The sequence below is a fragment of the Montipora foliosa genome, chromosome 8 (genome assembly GCF_036669935.1).
Source record: "Montipora foliosa isolate CH-2021 chromosome 8, ASM3666993v2, whole genome shotgun sequence".
Classification (NCBI taxonomy): Eukaryota; Metazoa; Cnidaria; class Anthozoa; order Scleractinia; family Acroporidae; genus Montipora; species Montipora foliosa.
In genome coordinates, this window is record NC_090876.1 from 42,095,591 (window position 1) to 42,110,647 (window position 15,057).

Here is a 15,057-nt window from a genome sequence, read left to right on the forward strand (position 1 = left end):
CGCCCTCGAAAAAGCGCCGCACTTGTGGCGCGAAAAATTAAATAAGCGCCGCGCCGCTTATTCGAGTAAACACAGTATTTTAGTGGCCACATGTGCACATTACGTTATCGTCACTACGTTAGCCACATGTCAATATCATTGTCACCTTTTGTGTTATTTTCGTTTGTTTCCCGAAGGGTATACGTATACCAAGGAACTTCTACTATTGATCGCCTGGTTTCGCTTTCAAAGGTTGGTTTCCATTTAGTCATTATTACCTGTTAGAGCTTTCATATAGGGTAGATATCTTTTTACATTCACTGCTTTTCTTATTCAATGCGCCAACCACAAGAACAAAAGACCCTTTGTGTCCACAGCCAATGAGGTTTTGGTTGGCACATTAATGACAATTGGTGACATCAACAATATCTTCCCTATTGTCATTGTAATCGGTTTCATGAAAGGTGTTCGGTGTTAAGTGAGGGTTTTTATCGGCTACAAAACGTGTCAAAACTACCTTGGTGCTAGTGGCACCGAATGATACCTCGAAATTTAGTTTGAAATTCCTTTTAAATTGGATAGACTCTTTACATTAACTAACGGATACAATATTTCAACTGATTTTCGAAATTAGAAAGTGAAATTGAGACCAAAACAAAGTACACATTACATTTCGCGCGTTTCAGTGAACAAGTCCCTGATTTCTCAAAACTAATCGCACTTATCGTTAACGCACTTTTCAATACACCTTTCTCGTAGTCTTCCGACTTCCCTCTTGGCAAATTGTATCCTAGGATTCACTGGAGCTGCACCAGTTAAAGATAACGCACTATTATTTTTGTCACTGTGACAAGAAAGGTACATTCTGACTCCTGAAGGGGTCTCCCAAGAATATGTATGTACTTTGCCATGCAGTTTATCCTCACGGAACAAAAACGAGCCATCAGCAGATGAGCAATTCTGCCTCTGTGAGTGATTTCAATAAAAAAAAGATTGCTCCGTTAGAGTTGGATCGATAAAAGCGAAGGTTTTTCGATACAGGCGTATGATGAGATTTACGCTGAATAAGTAGACATCACGACACCCTGCCAGCAGAGCCTTTCTTTTGCTTGCTCGATTTTGGCGTTCTCGAGAAAGGCTCTGCATGAATCGAGTAAGATCTTTATTGAATATGCGCTGCATGTTGCCAGGATACAGTCTCGAACCCAAGCCTAATATGCCAGATCTCGCCGCCATCTTGGTTTTTCATGGTACAACGGGCTCAATTATAACCATCGGTTTTGCCACTAAACGGACGCTCACACTGAAAAAACTGGTTTGACAAGAGAAAACAAGATTGACTAGTCCAGAAGTTCGGGCTGCGGCGGCTTCAAAGAGTTGACGCGATTCGGGCAGAGCCTACTTTTCTCCTCCTCAGTAAAGAAAAAGACAAAAGGAGGCTCTGCTCGCAGGGTGACATCACGATAGGAATGGTTGAATCCCGCGTACAATTCTGTTCCAATGATGCTTTGAAAGATTTTCAGGTTCGTCCAATTTGAGACGAGAAAAAAAAGGTTCTCTATATGCGATGTTTGCTGACGTCATTGCTTACATTTTGTTTCTCATTTACATACGAGTTTGCTTACAGATTTACAAATTGACTTCAAAAGATAAAATGACTTGTCAATTAAACTTAGCTCAATCTCCAATTTTTTGAGCCCTTTAGCTTTGATCACGAGCTAGTTATTAGCCATCAAAACCCCATACGAATTCTTGGATGGCAAAGGCGAAATATCTGGAATGTCATATTTTCAGAGACAGTTATTTAATATGCGATGCACTTTCAATATTTAGTACTTGATTCTCGGCTGACTGGTTAGAAAATGATAGCCTTCTGGTAATGAGGCAAAAAATGTAAACAATTTAATTAAAATAAGATTCCCCTAGTTTAAATTAAGATCGGGCTTTTTTTATGTGAATGAAAGCAGACGCTACTCATTTTTGCAATTAAAAGAATTCACTGACCTCAAAAACAAGTTCCCATTTATTTGTGTTTTTGATGGCCTTGAGTGCATATTCTTGCCATTGAATACACTTCATTTCAATTTGATTGCGTGTGACGTTTTTGATTTGAAACCCTGGTTGGGAAAAGATGCAATGTAATAACACAAATAAGAATAAAATCACGGCTACAAGACAAGTCCATAGGATTGGTAATGTGCTAAGTATGAACGGCTCCACGAGAGTTCCGTTCGTGCATTAATTTACATGTCCATGTTGCAATACCTGTGGTTACACTAGCCATTGTACCCATGGGCACCGCTTGCCCTAGGTAGACCGAAACTGCCTTAAGGTTATTTCCGTGGATACATCAAAAAGAACAAAAGAACTTCCCATGACATCTCCTGAACTGAAAAGTAGGAAAGCAGAACGTAGCTAATACAGGAAATCGTCTGCAGTTCTCGGAGTTGACCTCTGATACGCTTGGCCGATTTCGCGCCTACTTGTAGCACGAGGTCACATGGCAAGGTTTCGTGCATCAATGTGAGTATTTCTTTCTTTATTTTCATCAGTTTGTCCTTCAAAAAGGGCGATTCGCAGGTCAGATACTATTACCCTGAGGGAAAGCTTTTACTGTGTAATCGTATTCCAAAAGGTAACATGAAACTTGAGCTGAACCAAACCCAAGCCATTTACCCTTTGGAAGCCCCCAAACCCAAGGTGTGTGTAACCACAGGTAATGCCTGTTACATAGGAGAAACACGCAGTTGACATTTTTCCACGCGCGTCTTTCAACGCCTCTTCATCAGACTTTCGCAGGATTTGCTTGCTGGAAAACTATTAAGGCCAGGATTCTTCGAAATCAGTACAAACTATACATATTAAAGTGGAAATCCTTGAATTAAATCAACAAATGGTCAACTTGAGCACTTCTGATTCATCTTCACATTCCAACACGTTAACAGACGCTCGTGTTCGTCTCAGCATTTTTAACAACATTACTGCTTTATTGACGATTATCTTGACCGGTATAAAATGAACTATTTGCTTTGGATTAGTGATTTATTGGCAATTAATAAAGAACTTACTTGCTTTGGGATCCGTTGTGAATTTTCCATCGCATCTCGCGCTTCGTTGTTCCGTTTTCCCGCTGCCTTGGGATGAGCCAACTTTAACGAGATGATCCAATTTACTAGACTTATATCTAATTCTTGAGCTGAGGGTGAAACATTTGGCTTTGATTCTAACGGCGCCGCCCAACAGGACTATAACTGCAATCTAAAGCACAACGACAGCAATTTTTTCCATTATGTTCAGCTCTCCACCTAGTATTATCCTTTTTAATCCTATAATGATATATGTATATTAAATTTCTTAAGATCCTTCAATGTTCTTACGACTCAGTGGAGATCGTAATCAGTGATATGAAACGTGCTGCAGAAAGAAACTTTTGGTGCCACGGTAAGCCTAGACTTCGATTGGTCCCTGCGTAAATTATTCGAGCGGGCCGCTTTCTGAGGCAGTTGTGTTTTGCTACGCAAACAAACAAAAAGGGGAAGAGGAGAGAAAGAAGAGACTGCATCCTTTGTCTGTAGAATCAACAAGTCTGCTAATCTAATTAGTGAAAGGAAATGACAAATGGTTCCGCCTTTTTTATTGCTAGTGTAAATAAACACTCAAAGCACAATCTGACAAGAAGTAATTCACTCGTCCAAAAATATGACCGCAATGCATTGCCAACGGACTAATCCGAATTTCCCGTTGCTGGTGCAAGAGGAAGTTCTCAACGTGTCGGTTATAGAAAAAGGTGCAGTCCCTTCTTTCTCTAATCTTCCCAAGCCTCCCTCGGTCTTTTTGTTCGTTTGCGTGACAAAACACGACTGCGTCAGAAAAGCGTGCTTGCAGTCTAAGTAAATCCGGATAGTGAGGCCCGGAAAGTAGACTGTGGCCTGGTGGTTTGGAAATCATACTTGATTACGCATGCTTCACTGGGAGGACCAACTGGACTGACATCAATCTCGTCCCCAGAGCCCTCGTGTCTCTTGGTCAGCGCCAAGTCACGGAGCTCTGGAATAATAAATTTCCAAAACTCCAAGATTTTAGGAATTGCAGTTTCACCGAAAAGTGAAATAAGGCGATCATTAGAACTCAAACGTTTACAACAGCAGCACGAAATCTTCGAGTTTACAAGTTTAGTTGGAGATTTTTGTGCCATATTCGTAAATTACAAGCTGTTTTACACTCGGTAGTTTCTGCATAAGCAGTTTGATAAATCAATAAGCCAATCAACTCAGTTCTGAAAATTGATTATTCCAGAGCTCTGTGTCTTGGCGATGACCAAAAGACACGGGGGTTCTGGGGATGAGATTGGACTGGCATTAGCGGATCCAGTTTTTACTGAAGGTACCACACCCTTTTAAATAGTGCAGCTGGTTGCCCAAACTGATTTTAGTTTTCTACACACTTTTTCTTCCTATTCAAGTCCCTAGAAATTCAGGTGAAAAAAAAAAAAACACATTCCGCTGAATTTTCCGCTGAACCACTTGCTATTTATTTTATAACATAACCAAAATATCTTGTTACAGTTTGTGACATCTTCTGCATTCTTCGAATGCCTCTTGCTGACTAACGCAAATCGCTTTGCTAGAAGCTCGGGGAAAAAACCACTAATGGGGTAAAAAACGACATTTCTGAGTCTTGTTTTCATAAAACTGGGAAGAAATTTCATCATTTTTCTGAGTCTTGTTTTCATAAAACTGAGAAGAAATTTCATCATTTTCAGGGGTGCACTTGTCGATTTTTATTATGATAGTTTGAGGAGAAAAGGCACCTTTTCATAACCATTCACCCACAGGAAAATAGTAAACGGGTAATCGACCAATCCGTGCGCTCTTTACTTTTGTTATGTTATAATAAGTCGTAGCAAGCCAGCAATATTTCACGGTTTAAAACTTCAGTAATTTCAGGATAGGAAGAGCTGAATTAATGTTACAAAAAAATTTTAGCATTAGTAATCTAGGTAAAGATAATTATATTTAGAGACTAATACGCAAACTTAAGTGAATAACGTGGTCTCTTCTTCACTTAAAATGTATTGAGGAGTTTTAACGACTTCACTTTTGCGATTCATGGCGCAGTGGTGAGAGAACTCACCTTCCACCAATAAGGCTCGGGATCGATTCCCAGATTCGACGCCATATGTGAGTTGAGATTGTTGGTTCTCTACTCTGCTGCGCGAGGTTTTACCCCGGGTACTCCGGTTTACCCCTTCACTCTAAAACCAACATTTGATTTGATTTGTTCTGATTTCAGTTGATTTGTAGTCTCCCCAATTAGTAGAGCACTCGTGCTCAGGTAAACAACCTTTAGATTTATTATTATTATTATTAATGAACACATTGGGGGTTAAATAAGCACAGGAGAATATGATGAGACTCGTATTCGGCAAAATCTACACGGCTTTCCACGAAAGCAAAAGCACACTGAATCAAACTAAAAGCCTTACAACGTTTTTGCCGGTAGAAACGCTTGGTTAGTCACTCATAAACAACAAATTGTTTCCTCCTGTGTCAGGCTTACACCTCTGCTTGAGTCCTAAGTGTTCAATGTTCTTTAGGTGTTTTCCACTCAGTACGCTCAAGCATCCACTTGTAATATTGATAAATAGGAAAGCAGAGATATAAATTTTATTGTCTTATTGCTGTCAAGTCATTCAGGCTGCTTTTGATCTGGTTACTTTTCCTCGTCTTACCTACTGATAGGGCCTAAAACGAATTAACGGCAAAATTGTTTTCTTAACTTACTGTGAAACTAAGTTTGCACTCCATCACGATTGTCTGGATCCTTGCTGCAATTCAAATACCTATTCTTTGACCAAGGAGAGTCTGGCCATCTCAAGCCTAAGAGCTTATATTTATATCATTTTGGATACAACGAGAACAAACTTGTGTAATGGTTTAAGAATTTCTACTTCCCATAAAAATAATTGTACTTTTATTTTTGCAAGGTAATTGGAAGGCTTAAAATTCCAGAGATTCTTTCGGGAGTGTCTCTGTTAAGAAAAATTTTTACTTTGAGGGATGAGCTAAAGGTCTTTGCGTGTAGCCGCCAGATAACCGAACTTTAACCACTACAATGGGCACCACCCGTCAGTACGAAATGATACAAGTATGCCCACGAAGTGTCCGCATGACCTACAATACACTAAACGCAACACGTCTTACGTAAAAACGGAACTGGGCGGCAGAAATCAACTAAGACCATAGTAAAACAGGGTGTCTACCTTTAGAGCTCAAAGTGCTTCTAATATGTAGCAACATGCTACGATATTCCGTAGGTTTTTAATTAAGGTTTTGAATGCATGCACAAGTACACAATAAGTTTTGGGACGATTGGTCTAGCCATATTTAACATTTTGGTCTAGCCATATTTGTTATATTTTCCATATAACAACGGGATGTAACACGTGACTGTCTTTGGGTGTGAAAAAAAGAAGCTACGCTAATCGAGAATATTCTTTAGCACTCGACGACGCACCCGTGAAAATGGGATACGGTTGTGGAACAAGCTAAATTTTTCACAGGGGATAGTTGCAGATAATATTTTACGCAGGGTTTTTCATGCGCTTTAGATAAATGGTATCAAGGTTTTGGACAAAACATCACATCGATTGTTGTGCAAACGAAAAAAATACTGAACTTAACTTTTCTTTGGTGATTATGATTATTATGAACGTTCGCCCACTCAATTTATCGGTCAAGCGAAAAATAACCAGACATATAAACGAAACTGGATTAAGTAACCCTGGCTTCATCCGGGCTCATTCTGTCAAAAAAAGATTGTTGTATACTGTGTTGTGTTTAATTAAGTAGTGACACAATGCTAGTTTCGCCGTCTAAAGATAAAAAAAGTTTACGATATGGACCGGCTTTAGGCAATCTTTGCAGGCATCGGTGAGCTTCGCAGATGACCTCCGGTCATGAAATATTAATGTTGCTTAACAATTACACGGTTCTATTTTCGCTAACATCTCGACATTGACATTTTGCGACTGATATACTGTTTATTTTTAGTGCCCCCTTCAAAATACTACGGAATTTGTTCCTTTCATAGTTTCACTACGTTCTCGAGAACTGTGACTAACAGGCGAGAAATAGAGTTTAAATCCTGCAGTGTCCTTAGATTTGGGCAAACAACAAACTTCAACCGTTAACGTTTCCGCATTTCCGTCGGATTTTGATGTCTGTATTATCTATAACAGGGTTGTTTTGAAGATTCGATAAAAAAGGAAGAGTTTAATAATTTACAATGTGGCTGCTTTTACTCGTGTTAACCCTCTTTTTCAGCCTTTTTTTCAAGTTTTGCGCATGGACAACTATACCGTAAATTCAATATATTTGTTCATGTGAAACGTTCAGTGAAATTTATATTGGCCCTAAACAGTCCTGATGATCCATGATATTCAGGTTTGTTGTGTTCCTGCAATTGAATTTGTCAAAACAAATTAACTATTAGATACGCCCTTTTACTGACGAGAAGCGTAGACTTGTTGGACCGATGGCCCACGCAATTACTGACATACCCTTATATTTACCGAAACCAAGTATATTTAATTAAGGAAATGAAGCTTCGCTCGCCCTGTGTTACACAATAATTGGTTTTCAGTTGTTTGCATGATCTAAGAGTTTCATAGCCGCGCAAGGACAATTCAAGATAACTAACTTTTCTTGATCCACAAACTGAAATGAATTCCACCTCAGAATCAGTATGGAAAATACAGTAAATTTAGACAGCACTAAGATATTTAGACATGTAAGTTTAGCTCAGCGTCTGTTCTCAAAACCTATCACATCCTCTATGTACATACGCCCAGTTAAAAGCTTTCAAGAATTTTTTATCAATTACACCGTCAGTACATTAGGTACCCCCAGCTCATCACGATGCATAACTCAAGATTACTGAAATGATTGCGTACAATTCTTGCTATGCTATAAATTTAATTAATGTGATAAGAAGCCAAAGATTTGCTTTCTAATGAATGAACAACAAGTGCAAATAACCACGATATCCTTAGGATATAGTTAAACCTAAGGGTATTTTCGTGAAAAGTCTGAGGGACTGAAACAGTCAAAGTTTGACTGCGGGCTCCATCGCCGGATTTCTTGGTTTCGAAATCGCTAGTTACCTAAGGAAGCAGGACGTGTTTGCGAATTGTAAATTTAAGAATTTGATGAGTGAAATACTTAAAGAGATTGAACTTGAGTGATTCGAACTCTGCCCTTTCTTTTCAGTGCAGCTATTGTTGGTGATGGTGTAATGAAGACTACATTCTAGCTACTCAGTTCAAGTCGGAGTCAGTAATCACAGCCAATTCAAGCTCTGCCCAACAACATTGTTTGCATATCGATATCGTGGTGCTTAAAAATGGATTTGCATTTGCTCATTCGTTACAAAGCAAATATTTAGCTTCTTATGAAAACACTGAAAAATGAAAACGTTTTCCTGTCTGCACATTTCTTACATAACAAATACTTAATGTCCCCTTAAGCGAGCATGGATTAAATTTATCGCATAGCGAGATACTACATAACCAGTTCATTTCTGCTCGTGGAATGAGGCATAAGTACTAGGCTAAGCCCTGGTGTGTGGTATTAACGTAGACTTCTGATCAGTTCTGAACAAGTTTTCATCATAGAAAATTCGCGACAAAGTAGTGCTTTTTTCACTGTTATCCTCGTAGCAAAAAAAGAAAAAAAGAATCGTTCGGATTCCAGGATGTGATAGCTGTCATGCAAATCAATCGGTATTATGACCACGCAATCATAGCGTTTTGACTAAAATTTAAGCAAATATTGAAAATAGTATCGGTATTTTGCACGCATATATGCGAGGTTAGTACTTAAAGGGCTAATTAACACAGAAAACTCGTGCTTTTTAATTCAGGAACTGTCATGGGAAGTTCTTTTGTTCTTTTTTTATGTCGGGACGTAGAACACAGAAAAAGGGTTGACCTACAATACACTGAACGGAACACGTCTTAAGTAAAAAAAGAACTGGGCGGCAGAAATCAACTAAGACCATAGTAAGGCACGGTACTTTGCTTTAGAGCTCAAAGTGCTTCTAATGTGTAGCAACATGCTACGATATTTCGTAGGTTTTTAACTAAGGTTTTGAATGCATGCACAAGTACACAATAACTTTTGGGACGTTGGTCTAGCCTTATTTAACAGTTTGGTCTGGCCATACTTGTTATATTTTCCATAAAACAACGGGATGTAACAAGTGACTGTCTTGGGGTGTGAAAAAAAAAAGAAGCTACGCGAATCGAGAATGTTCTTCAGCACTCGACGCACCCGTGAAAATGGGATACGGTTGTGGAGCATGCCAATTGTTACAGGTTTAATTAACAAGTCATTCAATATTGACCAAGGAACATAACAGCCTCACAATATATCTCTGTTGACATGAGTTTTAATTGTTGCAGATAATACTTTACACAAGGTTTTTCATGCGCTTTAGATAAATGGCCTCAAGGTTTTTGACAAAACCTTACATCGATAGTTGTGTAAACGACAAAATTGCTGAACTTAACTTTTCTTTGGTGATTATGAAAATTATAAACGTTCGCCCACTCAATTGCAAGCTTTGTCGGTCAAGCGAACAACAACCGGACAACATTAATTTGTGATTAAACATGTAAACGAAACTGTATTTAAGATCACCGGCTTCATCAGGGTTCATTCTGTTAAAAAAAATTCTTTTAAACTGTGTTGTGTTTAATTAAGTAGTGGCAGAAATCTCGTCTAAGGATAAAAAAAGTTGACGATATGGTCCGCCTTTAGGCAATCTTTGCAGGCATCGGTGAGCTTCGCAGATGACTTCGTGTCATGAAGTATTGATGTTGCTTAACAATTACACGGTTCTATTTTCGCCAACATCTCGACATTGACATTTTTCGACTGATATACTCTTTATTTTTAGTACCCCTTTCAAAATATTACGAGATTTGTCTCGAAGGCCAGCGCCTTTCATCATTTCACTACTTCCTCCTGCCATTAAATATTAATGTTGCTTAAAGCACAATTACACGGATCTATTTTCGCTAACATCTCGACATTGACATTTTGCGACTGATATACTCTTTATTTTTAGTACCCCTTTCAAAATATTACGAGATTTGTCTCGAAGGCCAGCGCCTTTCATCATTTCACTACTTCCTCCTGCCATTAAATATTAATGTTGCTTAAAGCACAATTACACGGATCTATTTTCGCTAACATCTCGACATTGACATTTTGCGACTGATATACTGTTTATTTTTAGTGCCCCCTTCAAAATACTACGGAATTTGTCCCTTTCACATCGTTTCACTACTTTCTCGAGAACTGTGACTAACAGGCGAGAAATAGAGTTTAAATCCTGCAGTGTCCTTAGATTTGGGCAAACAACAAACTTCAACAGTTAACGTTCCCGCATTTCCGTCGGATTTTGATGTCTGTATTATCTATAACAAGGTTGTTTTGAAGATTCGATAAAAAAGGAAGACTTTAATAATTTACAATGTGACTGCTTTTCCTCGTGTTCACCCTCTTGTTCAGCCTTTTTTGCAAGTTTTTTGCTTGGACAACTATACCCGTAAATTCAATATATTTGTTCATGTGAGAGGTTCACTAAACTCTCCAGATGATCCATGATATTCAGGTTTGTTGTGTTCCTGCAATTGAATTTGTCAAAGCAAACTAACTATTAGATACGCCCTTTTAGTGACGAGAAGCGCAGACTTTTTGGACCGATGGTCCACGCAATTACTGACATACCCTTATATTTACCGAAACCAAGTATATTTAATTAAGGAAATGAAGCTTCGCTCGCCCTGTGTTACACAATAATTGGCTTTCAGTTGTTTGATCTAAGCGTTTCATAACCGCGCAAGGACAATTCAAGATAACTAACTTTTCTTGATCCACAAACTGAAATCAATTCCACCTCAGAATCAGTATGGAAAATGCAGTAAATTTTGACAGCACTAAGATATTTAGAAATGAAAGTTTTGCTCAGCGTCTGTTCTCAAAACCTATCACATCCTCTATGTACATACACGCAGTTAAAAGCTTCCAAGAATTTTTTATCAATTACACTGTCAGTACATTTGGTACCCCTAGGTCATCACGATACATAACTCAAGATTACTGAATTGCTTGCGTACAATTCTTGCTATGCTATATATAAATTTAATTTATGTGATAAGAAGCCAAAGATTTTCTTTCTAATGAATGATCAGTTCTGATTGATCAGTTCTGAAGAAGTTTTCATCATAGAAAATTCTTGACAAAGTAGTGCTTTTTCACTGTTATTCTCGTAGCGGAACAAAAAAAAAAAAAAGAAAGAAAGAAAAAGGAAAGGTCTTCCATGATTTCTTGTCAATGGAAGAGTATAATGTGGTGGAAATCAATCAAGGCCAGATTTCTTTTGGGGCATGATCGAGACAACTTGAGAAGCACGAGACTGACCCTCATCAAATGGCTGAAGCGGGGCCGGAGGAAAAAGTGAGAAGAACGTTCCTAGCCATATACTAAGTACTAGGCTAAGCTCTGCATGGTGTGCGCTATTAACGTAGACTTTTGATCAGTTCTGAGCAAGTTTTCATGATAGAAATTTCGCGACAAAGAAGTGCTTGAGGAAAGGTCTTCCATGATTTCTTGTGAATGGAAGAGTATAATGTGGTGGAAATCGGGACTCATCGTCCAGATTTCAGTCTGTGATAGCTGTCATGCTAGTCAGTCAATATTACACTCAATCATAACGTTTTGACTAAAGTTTAAGCAAATATTGAAAGTAGTATCGGTATTTTCCACGCATATATGGCAGGTTAGTACTTTGTCACGGGATGCAAAAAGAAAAAAAGGTCAAGCGGCCTGGAGTTCATGCCGGACTAGAAGCGAACAACTGGTACCTTATTTTGAAAAATCAGTTTTTCCAACCTGATTATCTTTAGATTCGGTTGTTCATTCGTGTTTTTACATTAGGGCCCTCGCTAATGTCCCCTTAACAGCAAAGATATCGTTGACGTTATCTATTGTCATTGATGTCCAACCAGAGTCTCTCATTGGCTGTCGAAACAAAGGGTCCGTTTGTTTCTGTGGCTGGCAATTTGAATAACAAAAACATTGTTTGTAAACAGATCTCCTCCCTTTTCACAATCTTCTTGCCAGGGCCCTCTCTCTTCCTACTATTAATTTGATCACTTTTTGTTTCTCAGACTGCCAACAGAGATAGCATTTCCTATTTGTTACTTGTCTGCAAATATGTTCCAGTAACTACAAGACGAAACGACTGAGAAAAAGAGCTATAGAAAAACAATGTTTTTTAAAACACTTATGTAAGTTGATCTGATGGTGCAGGGATTTCAATAAAATTTGAAGTAGGCAGCTGGTTTGAGTCTAGTAGCCGACTGTATCAAGAAGGGGCCGTTAGGCCCCTTCGTCTAGGGGGTCTGGGGGCATGCTAGCTACCCCAGAAGATTGTGAAATCTGGACTCTGAAATGCGATTTCCAACGTTCTGGGCACCAAATTGAGTACAAAGATAAAGGGAGATTTCTTATCAACAGAGACACTGAGTGTACAATTTAGCGCATTCTTTTAATAATTTCCAGCGAAGAAAGATTTGGAAAACCATTTCAAAAGGAAAATTAACGATTTTTAACGTTATATTACGTTTCGACAACTTCATGTCATCATTACTACCACTTCCAAGCTGCCGGGAACGGCAAACTTTTTTGCGCGAATTTAACATTTCTCAACATGAGAAATCAGTTCAGTCGAACGATAAGAATTTGTCATTTTAATCTGAACAAACGACCGATAAAACTAACGAAAATTTTACTGTTTTTGGAAAACAAGTCTTGATGCAACGATTACTCAATAACAACCTGTTTTACATTAAACGTCTTGATATTTTGGGGGACGTAACTAAACGTAATTGAATTATGTAAAAAAATGTGACGGTTGGTCTAGGCAAAAATGCGGAAAAAAGTTATAGCTGTTCACTGTAGCTCAAAGATGGCAATATTGACCTCGCACCGGTGGCTCAGTTAGTTGAGCACCGGATTGTCTCGCGGGAGGTCGTGATCTCAACTCCGGCCGCACCAACACTTAGGGTCTTTTAATAACTGAGGAGAAAGTGCTTCCTTTGTAACTACATCTTCAAATGGTTAGACTTTCAAGTCTTCTCGGATAAGCGCGATAAGCCGGAAGTCCCGTCTCACAACCTTTCAATGTCTATAATCCTGTGCGACGTAAAAGAACCCACACCCTTGTCGCTAAGAGTAGGGTACGTAGTTCCCGGTGTTGTGGTCTGTCTTCTGTTATTTATCATGGTTTGGAGGATAAAATAGGGGCCACAGTAATAGCCGCAAGCTGTTGTGGTGCTCTGCCAGCTTGACTAGCAAAGTCTTATAAATTAAATCATAAATCAAAAATCAAATATCAAATCTGATAATTATTTTGAAATTGAGGTTAAAAAAGGTACATTCAAGTCGATCAAAAATGAATTTTACTTCAGGTTTGAAGGAATCCTTCAATTAATTCAATTTAGGGGAAAAAGTAGCCGACTTCTCTGAGCGAAGTAGCCGACGCTTTTCGTCGGCCGTCGGTGCTTATTGAAACCCCTGTGGTGTATTTAAGTCATTTGGTACATATTAGGTAATTGCAAGTCATATTTAGTGATTTGTAAACCTTTTAGTTCATACTGATCACTTATTCCATACAAAGTTTGAAAGTATTACACTACGTTGTCTATACTTGAAGTATCTAAGAGTTTGAGGATAACTCTTACCATAAATATCTCTAGCATGAAAGTCAAACACTTTAAAATGCCCGTTATCTACATCTACATTTTCAAGCACTCGGCAAAGTCTTATTGACTTGTGGCTGTTTTTTGCTTAGGTGGCCTCATACGCCACAAGCCTTTTCAGAGACATTACGCGAAGCCGGTCACTTCTGCTGGAAAGAACTTACTCACAGACGACAGCCACAACATCGGGTGTGTGGGTTCTTTAACGTCCCACAGAGAACTTATAAACATGGAAGATATTTATGAGACGGGAAGGCTACGGTTTATCATGGTCCTTATCCGAGAAGACTTGAAAGTCTAACCATTTGCGGATGTAATTACAAAAGCAGCACTTTCTCCTCAATTATTTCAAGAACTTGAGTGTTGGTCCGACCGGAGTCGAACTCACGACCTCCCGCGTGCTCGACCAACTGAGCTACCAGTGCGCGGTCAGAACAGCAAACTATACCGACAGCAATACAACCGAATGCCAAAATAATGGTAGTTTTCTTCTACTGATAAAAGCATTGTTGGTAGTTCTGTTAGCATAGTTGATTTCTAATATGCGTTATTGGGGAGTAGGGCTGGCGCAGTGCTGAGCAGTGGTGAGAGCACTGGCCTTCAACCAAGATAAATTTGCACTACATTCTCATGTAAAAACTAGAATTGCTTTCTAAAGGAAGTTCGCCCCAAAATATTCCTACGGTGAAATTTTCTTCATCTCTCGCCTAGAGGTAGGTCATAAAGTACTTACTCCAAAAATGAAAAAAAACATGGGGGTCACCGACCTTTTTTCGGAGAAAATGGCTGTGGAAAAATCCCTTAATTTTGATAAATGGGTCATCTGTTCGTCCATCAGAAATCATAAAAAATAACTGTTAGAGTGGAGGTTTCTGTACATAGGTTTCTAGGAGTAGGATTTTTAGATAATTTCATGCCGCTACGGTTGTCGTAAACAGTGATTAAGTTCATTTTCAACGAATGTTTCCGTAAGCGCTACCCCTTGCAATCACTTCCGGAGTTCGATGGCACGAGGAAAGAAATTGTTTTAAAAAAGACAACTTCTTACGGTGAGATTTTGTAGATAGTAAGTAAAGTATGATTCATGATTAAGAAACTAGGGGCCACCGTTGAACTAAACGAGAAAAATCGATGAGATTTTGCAAAGCTCTTGGAAAATTTCGTTTGTCACGTTTATGCGTCACCTGTCGGGGAAGGACTGGAACCCAAGACAGTATCGATCGTTGAAGCAATGAAAGGTTTTCTAA